The sequence below is a fragment of the Cricetulus griseus genome, assembly GCF_003668045.3.
Source record: "Cricetulus griseus strain 17A/GY chromosome 1 unlocalized genomic scaffold, alternate assembly CriGri-PICRH-1.0 chr1_1, whole genome shotgun sequence".
Classification (NCBI taxonomy): domain Eukaryota; kingdom Metazoa; phylum Chordata; class Mammalia; order Rodentia; family Cricetidae; genus Cricetulus; species Cricetulus griseus.
In genome coordinates, this window is record NW_023276807.1 from 216,731,035 (window position 1) to 216,746,485 (window position 15,451).

Below are 15,451 nucleotides of genomic sequence, written 5' to 3' on the forward strand. Positions count from 1 at the left end.
CACATTTGCTGAATTGATTTATTATCTACAGTCAGTGGGAGTAAAAAGAGAGCCTTTTAAAGTGCCCAAAGGGTTTTTCTTGTTGAAAGCAAATTGCAGCTTCTGATTAATACCCGAAATAATTCCGTCTCTTGCCCTAGTGTTCTGGGGGAAGGGAAATAAGTTTGAAAGGGGGAATCAGAAAACTCCACTTTGCCTGTGAGCCATTCCTTGTCTGTGTGAAAGAAATCAAGGGAGAGAAAGTCCAGGGATGTCTAAGAAGCTCATATATATACAAAGACAAAAAAGAAAGGAAGGAAGGAAGGAAGGTAGGAAGAAAGGAAGGAAGGAAGAGAATAAAACAAACCCCAAAAGCCACAAGTGGCCCATCAGCTGAGTGAAGGTCTGTGTGGTCTCCAACTTGTAGGCAGTGAGAAAAAGAAATGTTCTGTCCCTATCACTAGCACACATGACTGGTTTTTATTGAGAAGTTATTGCTGGTTAAACAAGAAAATGTCTGTACAATTTGTCCTAATAAACGATACATTACCTATTAACTGTTTAGGAAACGCATGTGCACATAGCTCATTTGGTGACTTTTCCTACCTCCTAAACTCTTTGGTTAAATTAACACACTTAAGCACCGTCAAGCAAGCCCGCTGGATCTGGTCAACATCTTGGTCTCTAGACAAGGTTTACTCAGGAGTGATTTTTGGAGCACATGTGAACCCCTCACATCCTCTTGTGTGACTAAACACATCCAGTGGCACTTCCCATGTACCAGCCATGGGCACCGGACGCTGGAAGACAGGCGGGTGTGCCTTTCTTCAAGCTTACAGTATAAAGTGGCTGGCACTGCAGGGTAGAGAGCAGCATTTCTAGAATGGATCATCTTGTTGCATTTCTTTTCTTACTCCTCAGGAGGTTTCTGGTGAGACAAATGCCCCATGCATTGTCCTTTGGGCCACTTCAGCCTTGATCAAGTACTTAATTATATAAAAGAAGATGGAGAATTTAAGAGAAAGGTAATTGCTTAACTTGCTGTATTTTGAATGACAACTTGGAAGTGGAGGGAAATATCTAGTGAATGAATTGATGATTTTTAAGGTCCTGAATAACACAAACCTTCTTTGCTTCAGCTTTGCTTTAGGTTGAGGTCATAGGACACAGCCTGGAAAACAGCACAGGGGTTGCACCTGCCTTTATCAGCCCTTGGCACTTAGGTCTCTGGGGCCATTGAGATGTGCTCTTTGCATATGTAGGAGCATCACCTGTGAGATACTACAGCTGAACATCATCTCTGTACTTTGTCCACTCTTCTGCTACCAGCAGGGGTCATTATGGAAATATGAAAATACAATAAATTTGTAGGAGCTTGCTGTGAGACAGGGGTAGAGTTTTGGATATTCAAAACAATAAAAAAGGAAAAATCCCTTGTTACAAACCAATCGTGGTGCCATGATTAAGTATAATTTGGCCATGTCCACAGTCTTTCCCTTGCTGGGACAGGATTCAAGGCACATGCTTAATTTGTTTATAGTACACTAGGCAAATATTTACTAAGGTCTACTCTAGGCTCAGAGGGTCTGAAAGTAAAATATAATTGTTTAAAAGTTTTTATTTTATCATCCTGGGTTTAAAAAGCTATTTTATGCAAGAACATAATGTGCTTTGTAGTGTGATGTTTTACTCATTTGGCTTTTTGGGGGCCTACCATCCAGCACCCAAATAAATCACACACACAGGCTTATTCTTAGTTATGAATGCCCAGCCTTAGCTTGGCTTGTTTCTTGCCAACTTTTCTTAACTTAAATTATCCTGTCCAGCTTTGGCTTAGGAGCTTTTATCTTTTACTTACTTTTGTATATCTTTCTCTTGGCTGGCTGGGTGGGTGGCTCCTAGTGTCCTCATCTCCTCGTTCTCTCATTCCCCTCTTTCTCCTCGGTTCTCCTTTTATTTATATGCTGTCTGCCAGCCCCGCTCCTGCCTTGCTATTGGCGGTTCAGCTCTTTATTAGCCCATCAGTTGTTTTAGACAGGCACAGTGACACAGTTCCACAGAGTTAAACAAATGTAGCATAAACAAAAGTCACACACCTTAAAATAATATTCCCCATCAGTACTTTGTGTATTTCCTCTTCTCATTAAGAACAGTTCTTATACTTAAGGACGTGATGTGATGTGACACATGGGGAGAACAAGATACATTCATGAAATAATTAGCTCATAGACTAATTTCATTTTCATTATAATATGCTGAACTAAAAAATACTGTAAAAGCTGAAAAGTTCCAGCTGAGGAGGACTGAGGAGTTCGTCCATTGTGGGTTTCCTTTTTTCCCTCCCATAAGATAAGGACTCATTATGTAGCCCTGGCTGGTGTAAAACTCGATGTGTAGACAAGGTTGGCTTGGAACTCAGAGAGATCCACCTGCCTCTGTCTCCCAAGTTCTGTGATTAATGGGATGTGCCACCATGCCTATGTGCTAGCTTTTATGCCTTTCAATAGAGACACTTCAAACTTCTTAGGAACTCAAGCATTCATTTTTTATTGCTAATTGCTATCACCTATTTTCCTTCACACAGCTAATTCTTACTGAATTCTAGAAAATGCTATTATTTTTCAATCCAAATGCCAAAACAAAACAATCTGAAACAAAAAACTACAACTCCACCCTCCTCCCAAAGCCCCCCCAACCCAAAATACACCCAAAAAGCAAACCAAACAAAACATTGAGTTAATTTTGTGTTGGCCATCTACTGCTGGGCATGGAACAGGCCCTTAAGTATAGTTAGTATACTCACTGAAACTCCATTGGAGAAAACTAAGTTTTCCTTTGCAAGTGGTTGTCCACTGCAGATAGCTTCTTTGTTAGGCATTGAGAGCCCATGTCCACTTTTTCCTCTCAGTGCTGAAACCCAGCCTAGCTTGAACCTGTGCATGCTGCCATAGATTCTATGAGTTCACATGTGTCTCAGACCTGTTGCATCTTGAAGACACTGTTTCCTTCGAGTCATCCATCCTTTCTGGCTCTTCTTACCTTTCTGCCTCGTTTTCTGCATAGCTCCCCCTATCCCTGACTGGAGGGCTTTGATGAAGACATCCTACTTAGGACCAAGTGCTTCAAAACCTCTCAGCTTTTGCACATCGTCCAGGTGGGTCTCTGTGTTAGTTCCCATCAACTGTAAGGGGAAGTTTCTCTGATGATTGTAGAGAAAGGCACTGATCTATGGGTGAACCAAAATTTCCTTAGGAGTCATTTTATTGCTATGTTCCTTTAGTAGAACAATAGTATTGATTTTGTTCTAACTCCATAGCCTATCTATTCTCAGGTTCTTGGCTACCTGAGCAGTGGCAGGTATGGGTTCCATTTCATGGAGTGAGCCTTAAATCTGATCAGATGGTAGTTGGCTATTCCCACAACATCTGTGCCATTATTGTATAACATGTCTTGCAGGCTGGTGACTGTTATAGATTGAAGGGTTTGTAGATAGGTTAGTATTTACATTTCTTCTCTGATAGCATGCACAGTACCTTCCAATACCATAAACAGTAGTCAATAGGGGTGAAGCCTCTAGTTAAGACAATATTTTGACTTTTCCATGTTTGATGACATATATAAGTACTTCAGCAATGGGGCCTTACCTTTGTGTAGTAGAGAACAACCAATAACTTTGGCAATAGCCTGGGTTGTTTTAGGGGTTTCCATGGTCCCCTTTGGACAACTCAATTAGATGTGACCTACTTCTTGCACTGAAGGTTCCACTTGGTGGTAAGAGAAGTCTAGTTAGGACATTGTCTCCCCGTTATTTGGTGACTTCATTTATATTTCTTTTGTACATGTATATATTTTTAGAGGCTTCTGTGGTAATAGGTTTCCACATAGCCTTACAAATGGTCCTTAGTGTTGTCTTTCTCCCTTACCCCATCTTCCACCCCCTCCCCATTTAATCCTCCTGTCCAAGTGTCTCCCCCACATAATTTTTCCATAACTATATATTAACTTCTCCTTTCTTAGGATATCCTCCCCTTCCTCTAGTCCCTAACCTCTATGGTTATACATATTATAGCATGAATATGAAAGGCTTCAAAGCTAATATCCACATATAAGAGAAACATACAGTATTTGTCTTTTTGAGTCTGGGTTACCTCACTCATCAATTTACCTGCAAGTTTCATAATTTCATTTTTCTTAACAGTTGAATTGTATTCCACTGGGTAAATGTACCACTTTTTCATTATCCATTCCTTGGTTGATAGGCATCTAGGGTATTTACAATTTCTGGCTAATAGAGAAACAATGAACATGGATGAACACGTGTCTCCATAGCAGGGTGTAGAGTCCTTTGGATATGCCCAAGAGTGGTATAGCTGGATCTTGAGGTAGATCAACTCCAAGCTTCCTGAGGAACTACCACTTTGATTTCCATTGTGACTGTACAAATTTGCATTCCCACTAGTAATGGGTGAATTAGTTCTCCTTTCCCCAAATCCTCACCAGCATGGGCTGTCGTTTGTTTCATTGTTATTTTCACTGGTGTAAGATGAAATCTCAAAGTAGTTTCGATTTTCATTTCCTTGATGACTAAGGATGTTGAACATTCCTCCTCCTCTTCTTCTTTTCCTCCTCCTCCTTATCCTCCTCTTCTTTGGTTTTTTGAGACAGGGTTTCTTTGTGTAGCCCCAGCTATCCTGGAACTTGCTCTGTAGACCAGGCTGGCCTTGAACTCAGAGATTTTCCTGCCTCTGCTTTCTGAGTGCTGGGATTAAAGGCTTGCACCACCACATCTCAATTTGTTGACCATTTCTTTAAGTGTTTCTTAACCATTTGTGTTTCATCTTTTGAGAGCTCTCTGTTTAATTCTACATAACATTTTTAAATTGGGTTATTTGTTTTCTTGATGTTCAAGGTTTTTTTTTGTGTGTGTTGTTCTTTATATGTTTTAGATATTAGCCCTCTATCAGATGTGTAGTTGTCAAAGATATTTTCCCATTCTGCCACTTTGAATGATGGTGTCCTTTGCCAAATAGAAACTTTTCAGTTTCATGAGGTCTCATTTAGTAATTCCCAGTCTTAGGGCCTGTGTTTATGTGCTTTGTTTAGAAAGTCTTTTCCTGTGCTTTATGTTCAAGACCATTCCCCACTTTCTCTTCTATGAGATTCAGGGCATCTACCTGGCCTTATGTTGAGACTCTTGATCCATTAGGAGTTGAATTTTGTGCAGGGTGATAAACATAGATGTATTTGGATTCTTCAACATGTAGCCATCCAGTTTGACCAGAATCATTTGTTGAAGATGCTGTATTTTTTTCCCAATGTATGTTTGAATTTTTCTCAAAAATCAGGTGTGCATAGTTGTGTGGACTTATGTCTGTGTCTTCATTTGGATTCCATTGTTTAACATGCCTGTTTGTTTATGTCAATACCAAGCTGTTTTTTTTTTTTTTCTTTCTAAAGTTCTGTAGTACACCCTGAACTCTGGTATGCTGATACTTCATCAGTTCTTTTATTATTCAGGACTGTTTTAGCTATCCTGGGTATTTTGCATTTCCATAAAAAGCTAAAAATTGTCTTTTCAAGTTCCATGAAGAATTGTGTTGGAATTTTGATGGGGATTCTGTTGAATCTGTAGATTTTGGTTAGATGGACATTTTCACTATATTGATCCTACCAACCCATGAGCATAGGAGTTTTTTTTTTTTTTCCATTTTCCAATATATCCAATTTCTTTCTTCAGTATCTTTAAGTTTTTATTATACAAGTCTCTATCTTGTTGCCTAACATCTTCTTTTCTCACTTCTTGAGTCTTCAGTATCCCAGGTGGTCACATATTTGTTTGAATAAGGAAAAAATAAGTTTTGTGGCTTTGAAGTGGCCCTTTCTTCATTTGCTTAGCTACAAGGAGAACAAGGTCTTCTAGAGAAATGGAGAAAATGATAAAATGGACCATCCCTTTGTCTCAGTCTGTCAAGCCCTTGACTCACATTTATTCTGTAGGATCTTACATCCTTGTCCTTGATCCCTAAACTTGGAAATCTTTTGTAATGCTATAATTTTCCCTCATTGGTTCCCTTTTTATTTTTTCTCTAGTGAATAATTTAAGTGTTCTCAAATTTCTGTTTTAAAAATGTCCCTCTAGGATTCCACAGTGAAAATGAAGGATTATTTTACCACTAAACACAACATGAACTCCATCCTTGCTTTGATTTTGGAAGCTGACTGTAATCTGAAGCAATTATCCTGACCTCCAGCTGAGCCTGAGTTCTCCTGTTCTTAGCCTCCAGGACCAGAAGCCTCTCACGGCAGGATGGTGGGTAAATGGCATGACCTTCAAAAGCCCATGCTGACTTCGCACACTGAGGAATGAGCCTCCCTCTTATGACAGTCTCACATGAGAAATGCTCACAATGTTAAGCATACCTCAGATGCTCAGTCTGCTGAAAACAACAGCTTCATCAGGGGAGCAGCTCATGCTACTCCCATCTGGCTGCAGACTCTAGCTGTAGTAACTTTTTAGACTAGTTTTCCACCCTTGCTCTTGTTCATTGTTACTGCCCCATTGTTGCCAGGGGAAGGCTATCACTCATTTGTGGATCACTTAGCTAGATTGTGCTGTGCTGACAGCAATGGGAGGCTGGACTGTCCTGCTGTGATGGAGTGATGATGTCTGTAGGTGGCCAGTAGGCTTTCTAGAAGAGTGGGTGCTTAGTGCTCCAGCTGAGTTTCTAGATGCTTTGTACACCTACACACTTAGCATATCCTCTAAACCCACCACATCTGTGTAGCCTGCATCCCTGAATGAGCTGCTCTCTGGAACTGGAAGCATCCTCTTCTAATTTCTAAGTGTTTCCAGTTATGGGTCCTGTCTACTTAAGGGTCAGTTCTACTCTTCATGTGGCCCAAGCTAAATATTAAGTCATGGAAAAACAATGTGTGCCTATTTTTAGATATTTTCATCTGTTAACTTTCTCTGTGGTGCTATATACTCTGGAGACAGCTTGTCTGCTCTCTACCTCTGGGGTATTTCTGAATACCTAAGAAAAAATGGTTTCCTTGAATTTTAAATTGAATATATTTGCTAATGAAACCAAGCTCCCAAATGATTTTTGAGTGAATGATATGTGGAATCAATTCCAGTATTACAGTCACTTCTTCCCCCCTCCACTTGAGAACTGGGTCCAATTCCATAAAATATGTATTTAGTTATAAAAATGAAAATTTCAATTAAATTTAATCATGTTTGCACTTCCATTGGTGAGTATTTGCTGAAGCTTGCAAGAGAACTTAGTTCTCATGTGGTCCTCTGAGTATGAATGTTACCCAGACACAAAGTATGATCCTAATATTTTTTCATACAAAATATTGTTGTTACCACTAGTCTGTATTCATTCTTATAGACAAACTCTTGCTGTGTTGTATAGGCTGAACTCTGGGCTACAGGGCTCAAGTGGTCCTCATGCTATGGTCTTCAAGTAGCTGGGAGTATAGGCATAGTAAACCAATTATATAATTACTTAATTTTTACGGTGCTGGGACTTGAACTGGGCTTTGTTCCATACTAGACAGGTACTCTACCGCCGAGATCCACCCTCTACCCACCATGCAGCCTTCGAGCCAAAGCTAGAGTCTGGTCTCTGTCAAACCCATAGCCAGTTGTTCTACCATCCCCCACTGGAGGCAAATTTGGATGTGTTGGACCTAATCGAGAGATGTAATTTCTAAAGGACTTTCAAGGGTAACATTGATGACATTTAATCTTAGTTCTAAGTGTTAACTTTATAATTTAACTGTCATCCAAGATTGTGACACAGTCATGTCTAGGTTCCTCTTTATGGAGACTTTTGGGGAAAGGTTCTCAGTTATTATGACTTGGATGTCTAGTTCCTCTTTATGACAGCTTTTGTGACAGGGGATTCACAGACTGGCTATATTCTGTGGTGTTTTTTCTTTTTTAGATTTATTTATTTATTGTTTTATGGTTTTTGCTGCTATATTCTGTATTTTTTTTTGCTGCATGTATGTCTGTGCACATGTATAATTTGTACCCATAGAAGTCAGAGGAGGACATTGGCTACCCTGGAATAGAGTTAAGGATGGCCATGAACAACCATGTAGATGCTGGAAACTGAACCCAGGTCTTCCTGAAGAATAGTCAGTGCTCCCAACCACTGAGCCATCTCTTCAGCCCCCATCCTTCCAAGCACTGAGACAGCTCTCTAGCACATGTTTTTTTTTTTTTTTAATTCTAAAACATTTGCTCTTCTTCTTAGGTGCTAAAACTCAGTTTAAGCTGACCTTTGTTGCCATTTTTATATTTTCTATGTGGTCAGGAGGGCTCTGTTTCAACTTTCTATTGGTCTGGCACATTATAGAGGGAATTTCCAACTGTGCTTAAGGACAAGAGGTTAGACACCTCCCACTGTGCTTTTCTTGAGTTAATTGATAGAGGCTATATGCCACAAGATACTAATTAAGAGCCATAAAAATAAGAGGTGACCAGAATACACATCAAGAAACAGCAGGGTTGGAGAGATTGCTTAGCAGTTAGAATACTTGCTGCTTTTACACAACATCTGTGTTTGGTTCCATGAACCCATGTTGGATGCCTGGCAATACCTGTAACTCTAGTTCCAGGGGATATGACACCTTCTTCTGGCTTCTGCCTGTCTTGGAACTCACATAGGAAGCATACACAGACAATGACAAAGACAGACACAGACAAGACACAGACACAGACACAGACACAGACACAGACACAGACAGACATAAGCACAAAAACAGACAGACACAAGCACAGACACAGACAGGCACAGACATAGGCACACACAGACACAGACACAGACACAGACACAGACACAGACACAGACACAGACACAGACACAGACACAGACACAGACACAGACACAGACAGACATAAGCACAAAAACAGACAGACACAAGCACAGACACAGACAGGCACAGACATAGGCACACACAGACACAGACACAGACACAGACACAGACACAGACACAGACACAGACACAGACACAGACACAGACACAGACAGACATAAGCACAGAAACAGACAGACACAGACAAGACACAGGCACAGACACAGACGCAAACATAGACAGACAGACACAGACAGACACAGGCACAGACACAGACAGACACAGGCACAGACATAGACAGACAGACACAGACAGACATAGGTACACAGGTACTTAGATAAAAATGAAAGAAACACCCAAACCCAAGACTTCTACTACCCTGAATGCTGTAGACTGAAGGTTGCTACAGTCATGGAGAAAACTTGTTTTGGCTGCTATTGGAGAGGATGCTGCAGTCTGGAGCCAGGCTATGCAGAGCTAATCAAATACAACCTGTGGAAAACCATGCCATTCTAGGAAGCAACAGTTTTGATCTGAGCTTCTGTGAACATGAGTATTTGCTCTGAGTTTTCTTTTTACAGGAGTTTACACTGAGATTTTACAGTGAGTCCACTCAGGAAGCTTCTGATGCCCATTTTCCACTCTTGACAATTTTTCTGCCATCTCTCTTGCTCTGTATCCACCTTATGGCTCTCTCATCCCCTCCTTGTCTTGCACACACTTTCCCTGATGTATGCAGTCCCTGAAACATGCTCTGTCCTGTGGATTCATTTTGAGGATTCATTGCCCTTGCTTTTCAGTTTGAACATTTTGCCCTCATTTGCTCCAGTACACTGGCTTTAGACATCCTGCTTGTTCTCACTTGATGTGAAATGACCTGTTAAGTCAAGTCACCCAAGATACTGTATATTACTTTTTTGTGGCCATGATGAAGTACATGATCCAAAAAAATTTAAGGAACAAAGGGTTTGTTTTAGCTTGCAGTTCCAAAGCAAGAGTCCACAAAGGCATGGTAGTAAAATCAGAAATTAGAAAGATCACATTTCATCTACACACAGGAAGCAGAGAGAATGAGCAGGAAGTGGGGCAAAGTTGTAAAACCTCAAAGCCTGCTGCAGTGACCTTCTCCAGGAAGGCTTTACCCCTTAAAGGTTCCATAGCCTTCCCAAATGTTGCCTACAATTGGGGATGAAGTGGTCCGGTCCACCACTGTCTTAGTTACTTTTCTTTTGCTGTGACATTAACACCATGACCAAGGCAACTGATGAAAGAGTTCATTGGCAGCTTGATTATAGTTCCAGCAGTATCGTCAATGCCCATCATGGCGGGGAGCATGCCAGCAGTCAGGCAAACATGGTGCCAGAGCAGAAGCTGGGAGCTCACACCCTTATCTTCAATGTAGGATACAGAGAGAAGAGAGATAGCTGGGAATGGTGTTGACTTTCAAAACCTCAAAGCCCCTCTCCAGTGACATATCTCCTCCAACAAGGTCACACCCTCTAATCCTTCCTAAACATTTCCACCATGTGGGGATCAAGTTATTTCAGTATCAGAACCTTTGGGGGCCATTCTCATTCATAAGCCTACAGTGGGCATTACTCATTCAAACCACCAGTCTGCAAACAAAAACCACCTGCATACAAAATCCATCTGTATTTCCTCTTGATTAAGTCAGTAAGGCATCTGGGAAGGATGGTCTCCAGCAGCCATTGCAGTCTCTACCAATCAGTAGGCTCAGGGTAGACATTTTTCACTCTTTGCTTCTACTTCCAGAGGCCATAGGAAAGTATTGGCTTGGGTGTACATGCACCTGCCTGAAAGTTATTGTAGTGATGGTATGCTGAGTTCCTTTGCAATCTGGAGCAACTTCTACCCAAGACCACACTGAGTTCCTGCTGGGAGGTGAGAGGAGAAAGAAGGGCTGTGGTTCTGTGGGATGGGTAAATGGGTAAGAAGGAAAGGCTAAGATGTCTTTATCCTTTGGACAACTTTGGTGTAGAAGTGTGTGTGTGTGTGTGTGTGTGTGTGTGTGTGTGTGTGTGTTATAGGGGGATGGTGATATTTCTTATAAGGAGCCATCTCACCTCACTGGGGAGCCTGAGAAGTCTGTAGTGTGATTGGCAAGATGAAACCCTAGGATTGCTAGTGGTGTAATTCAGTGTGCAGGTTGGCAAGCTTAATCCTCAGGAAGTGCTTGTTTTTTCAGCTTGAGTCTAAAGGCTGGAAAAGATAGATGTCCCAGCCCAAAGGCAGTGGGGCAGAAAGAATTCTCTTACTCAGCCCTTTAGCTGGCTAGATGAGTCCCAGCACATTAGGGAAGGCAATCTGTTTTACTCAGCCTACCAACTTATGTGCTAATTTCATCCAGAAATGGTCTTATAGATACACCAGAGTAAAGTTTGGCTGTATCCCTGGGTGCCCTATAGTCTGGTAATGCAAAAAGTAGTTGAACCCTATCTCTCTCTGTGTCTCTGTCTCTGTCTGTCTGTCTCTCTCTCACACACAAACCACATGAAATTAGAAAGGGCTCTAACTGAGAAGAGGAAGGGAACTAGTTAGTAGGTAAGAGACAAGAGAGGGTAATGGGAGTGAATGTGATAGAAAAATACTATGTATGTGTTTGAAACATTGTAATGAAATCTATTATTATGTATAATTAATATAAACATAAAAGTTTGACCTGTAAAATAACTATCAATATCCATGAATAGTGTCAGAATTTAATTTTCACACATTTATTTGATTATTAATTGTGTGATAGATACAATCATGCTTTCAGAGTTCAGGGAAAGGAAAGGCATGAGAAAGTTGCAATAAAAGTATAAATAGGAATTCTATACATCTCTAGATCTCCTTTCCCTTGTGTCATTTAGCCCCATGGTACACAACTCTCACTGCAATCAGGAAGTGGCATGGTCGTCCTTTCATAGTTTCATGAAAGGTGATATGCACCCCTCCCCTCTACCAAAGTGCTCACATTAATTGAACTCATAACAGGCCACTAGCTTCAAAGGGGCCATTTAGGCTAGAGTTTCTGAGAAGTAGGTCACACACATCTTTTGGTCTCTCTTACCATCAGCCCCATCTTACCTGAGAAACCCTGGAGCTGACTCATCTCAGTAGAGTGCTTCTTAGTTCCTTGGGTGCTTAGACCGGGAGCTCACTGTGTGCAGACCTGCCTCTGCCACTCGAGTGCTAGGGTTAAAATTGTTCTGTTTCAGCATCTTTCTTCATCTAAGAATATGACTTAGCAAAGGCTGTCAACAATTGTCAACCTGACCTAGCTGGTAAAGTTACATGGCTCAGCACAGGAAAACAGTTTTTGGCTGTGCAGAGCATTCCTCGTATGGGACTCCTTTTTGTGAGGGTGGCTTAGGAAGATGTAGCTCCTACCTTCCCTAGTCTAAAAAACAGGGAGGCAAAACCTACTATAATGGCATTTCTTCTGTGAAAAACCTTCTCAGAGGTCTTTGGCCCAGCAGCTAGTCCAAGAGAAAGGGATGGAAGGACCTGAGGACTGAAAAAGATAGTCTTTTCTAGAAGTTTCATCCATAGCAACATAAATAAAAGGAGACATAATACAGCTATAACATACCAAACCACAAAACAAACCCCCAAACAAAAGACCTGAAGGACTGGCTTTTCTTGAACTCTGTGGCCATTCCTACTGCTGTCCCCTGTGACTTCAAATCAGATATTCCACTCAATCTCTCTTTTCCCAACCATTCTCCCTCTTCTTGGTGGCTGCTTGTGTGCCCTAACTGCTCTGCATCCTTTTCTAGTTGTGCTTGAGTCTAGACGCCCAGCTTCTCAACATTAGGCTTATTTTCCTTTCTAGCTTGCACTTGCCTTTCAGGCGGATGAGATCTTTAGCTTTCCCCAGTCAGGCCCTCTGTATAGCTGAAGATGACCTGGAATCGTCACCCTGGCTCCACTTCATGAACGTGGAGATTGTAGGCATGTGCTACCTTAGCTTGGTTTATATAGTGTTGGGGATTGAACCCAAGGCTTTGTGCATGCTAGGCAAGCCCTCCACCAACTGTGCTCCAACCCAGCCCTTGATCCAATTTTTAAAACCTGTCACTTACCACCGATAACTTTGGAAACATCCATTTTTATGATGATTTAGAAAACTAGATGTAATTATTTCATGATGATCCTCTTTCTAGACTTCTTGTTCAGTTCAAAATTTTGCTCTCCTCAAGTATTCACAGTAAGTTTCTAAAGAAAATGTAAAACCTACCATTAACACAAATAGCCTCTAACAGCAATGTTAGAGTTGATTCTGTTTTAGATAATCTGCCATTTAGTACAGTCCTACCATTTTAAGGGCAAACCAGAGTTGATTGGGAAATCATGTGACTAAACCCCAGGTGGCCAAGCCTAACAGTTGGGTTTGAGTAGGTATCATAATAAGTCACTTTAGACAGGGCTTCAAATGAAAAGTCTTTGAAACTCTTTAAATGATACAGCATTTGAGACATTCTCGGAATTAAGAAAAAATTGAAAAATTGCTTGAAAACACTCCATCTATTCAGAATTAGTTATCCTAATTATTTCCTTTCTTTGTGTAGCCAATGAATGGTAAGGCTACCAAGCCTCAACAGTTTCAAACCCATGGTCACACAGACAACCCTGGTTAAAAATTTATGGAACAACAAACAAAAAGGCATGAATGTAGAAAAGTGAGTTGTAACAGAGCCAGGTGGGGTCACTAGGAGTGGGAAGAAGGAGGTAAGGGACGGGGGTGAGAGTAATCAGAATTTGTTATATATGTGTATGAAACTTTCAAAAACCAAATTCAGTGAATAAAAAACAAGGAAATGCACAAAATAAGTATTTCATTATGGTGAGAACAAAGTAAAAAGAAAGAATTATCCTCGTATAATTAATTAGAATAGTTTTTTTTCACTCACAATAAAAAAATAGCTCTTGCTCAAATTGTTGTTGTCCCAGGACTAATACAATACAATAGCCAGTGAATTTGTGAGACTTAATTGGACACGAAGTAAATGCAGAAGCAAAGTGTGGTTTGTACAGTGTTTGCACGCACAGCGCTCCTGGGTGTAATTTGCATGTAAAGGAAATAAAAAAGCAAGAAGAACATTCAGACTGATCATCTGTGAAGGACTTAATTGAAAACAGTTTTCTGCTTTTGAAAAGTGATTTATTTTAAACATACCTTTGAAAAACAAAAGCCTCACTGATAACCATTTTATGCGTATTATCTCAATGTGGGATTTCAGTAAAAGGTCAAATCTTCTAGAAGTATTTTTGGTATGACTCAGTACTGATCACAGATACATTTTTACCCAGAAAATGAAATTAGTTGAGCGTTTTAAAGTCCAAGCACTTATTTAAAGAGGCAGATTCCCTCCCACCCCACTACACACACACACACACACACACACTGAAATAAAGACTCCAAGGGGAGAAGTTTGGTTGAGGGAGATGGAAAATGAAAACAAATTGAAATGTTCCTGTGCAAGCTTTCTTCACACAAGTTAGAACTGAGGGGTTAGGTGTATGCTCCTCACAGCAAGTCCAGCACAGTTCCATGTTTTTGTAGTGCAATAGGCAAATCGGACTTCCTGCTTTATAACTGCCCTTAATTAAAGGGTTGTATTTAGCCCAGAAGTGCAAGTGTGGAACTTCAATTTTAGTTTAAGTCTTGTTTAGCAGTCCCAAGGAGCTAGCTCCCTGAGGACCCTGTCTCGAATTTTTTATTTTTCCAGGATCTAGCTCCTACTTTTGTCACTGGCTAGGCAGCGTTCACAATCCTGGCCATGCTGGCAGTCTCCTGGGCAGATGGCCTGACTCAGCATGGGAGAATACTGTGCCATCCTTGCCAAGAAAGAAGCTCTGACCCCACCAGTCCCTCACTCACTGACCTCAGCTAGTCCAGAGATTGGTCTGACAGAGGGAAGGAAGCTACAGTTCTGTGAATGAAATCCAAAATGGACATCAAAGAAAGACAAAGTGAGCCCCCGGGTCCTCAAAAAGCCTGCTTGGGGAAAGCACTGAGTAGCCTAATGAAGAAGCTCACCAGCCTACAATAGGGTCGAGCTTTGATCCACACAGGAACTTCAAGTGCAGGCTATGGAGGGCTAGTGTGGCAGATTCCCAGTAGAGCAAAGGATGTGCTGTGGATGAGCGGGTCCAGAAATCATGGTGCTTTTGATCTTCCATCTTGGCTTGATTGCAAATATATTGCCTGGAGCTGACTCAGCCATTTTATGACCAAGATGTTGTAAGTCCAATTGCTTACTGTGTCAAGGTAAGCATTGCCCCACTGAATGGGAGCTGAAGTGGCTGGTACAGCCTTACATCCTGACAAAGAAAGGATGGACTTCATATTGCTAGGTCAGGAAAAGCTTAGGTTAAAATATCAAAATATAATTTTTATTGAATGCATATTACTTTCTCCTAATATATTGTTGAAAAATTGTACATCAAGAGCCATTGCTAAGTGTGTTCAGCAGTGAGAGCCTGTGTGGGACACTACTTTAGCTTCCTTGTGTCTAACTCATTCTCTGTTCCTATGGACACTGTACAGTCAGCATAGTGGCCAGTAGGCCCTGGAGGAGCAGAGGCAGCTGTA

The 15,451-nt window shown here is 41.1% G+C and overlaps 1 long non-coding RNA gene across 4 annotated transcripts in view; it reads left to right on the top strand.

Moving 5' to 3' along the window:
* LOC113832697 overlaps nt 1-15,451 on the top strand; it is a 97,421-nt gene that overhangs the window by 25,268 nt on the left and 56,702 nt on the right. For 3 of the 4 annotated variants that reach the window (XR_003480145.2, XR_004772528.1, XR_004772529.1), the window contains 2 exons: nt 901-1,004; nt 6,119-6,289. This is a non-coding gene — a long non-coding RNA (uncharacterized LOC113832697). Of the gene's footprint in view, nt 1-900; nt 1,005-3,042; nt 3,134-6,118; nt 6,290-15,451 lie in introns of all 4 variants that reach the window. The other variant, XR_003480146.2, reaches the window with a different exon arrangement.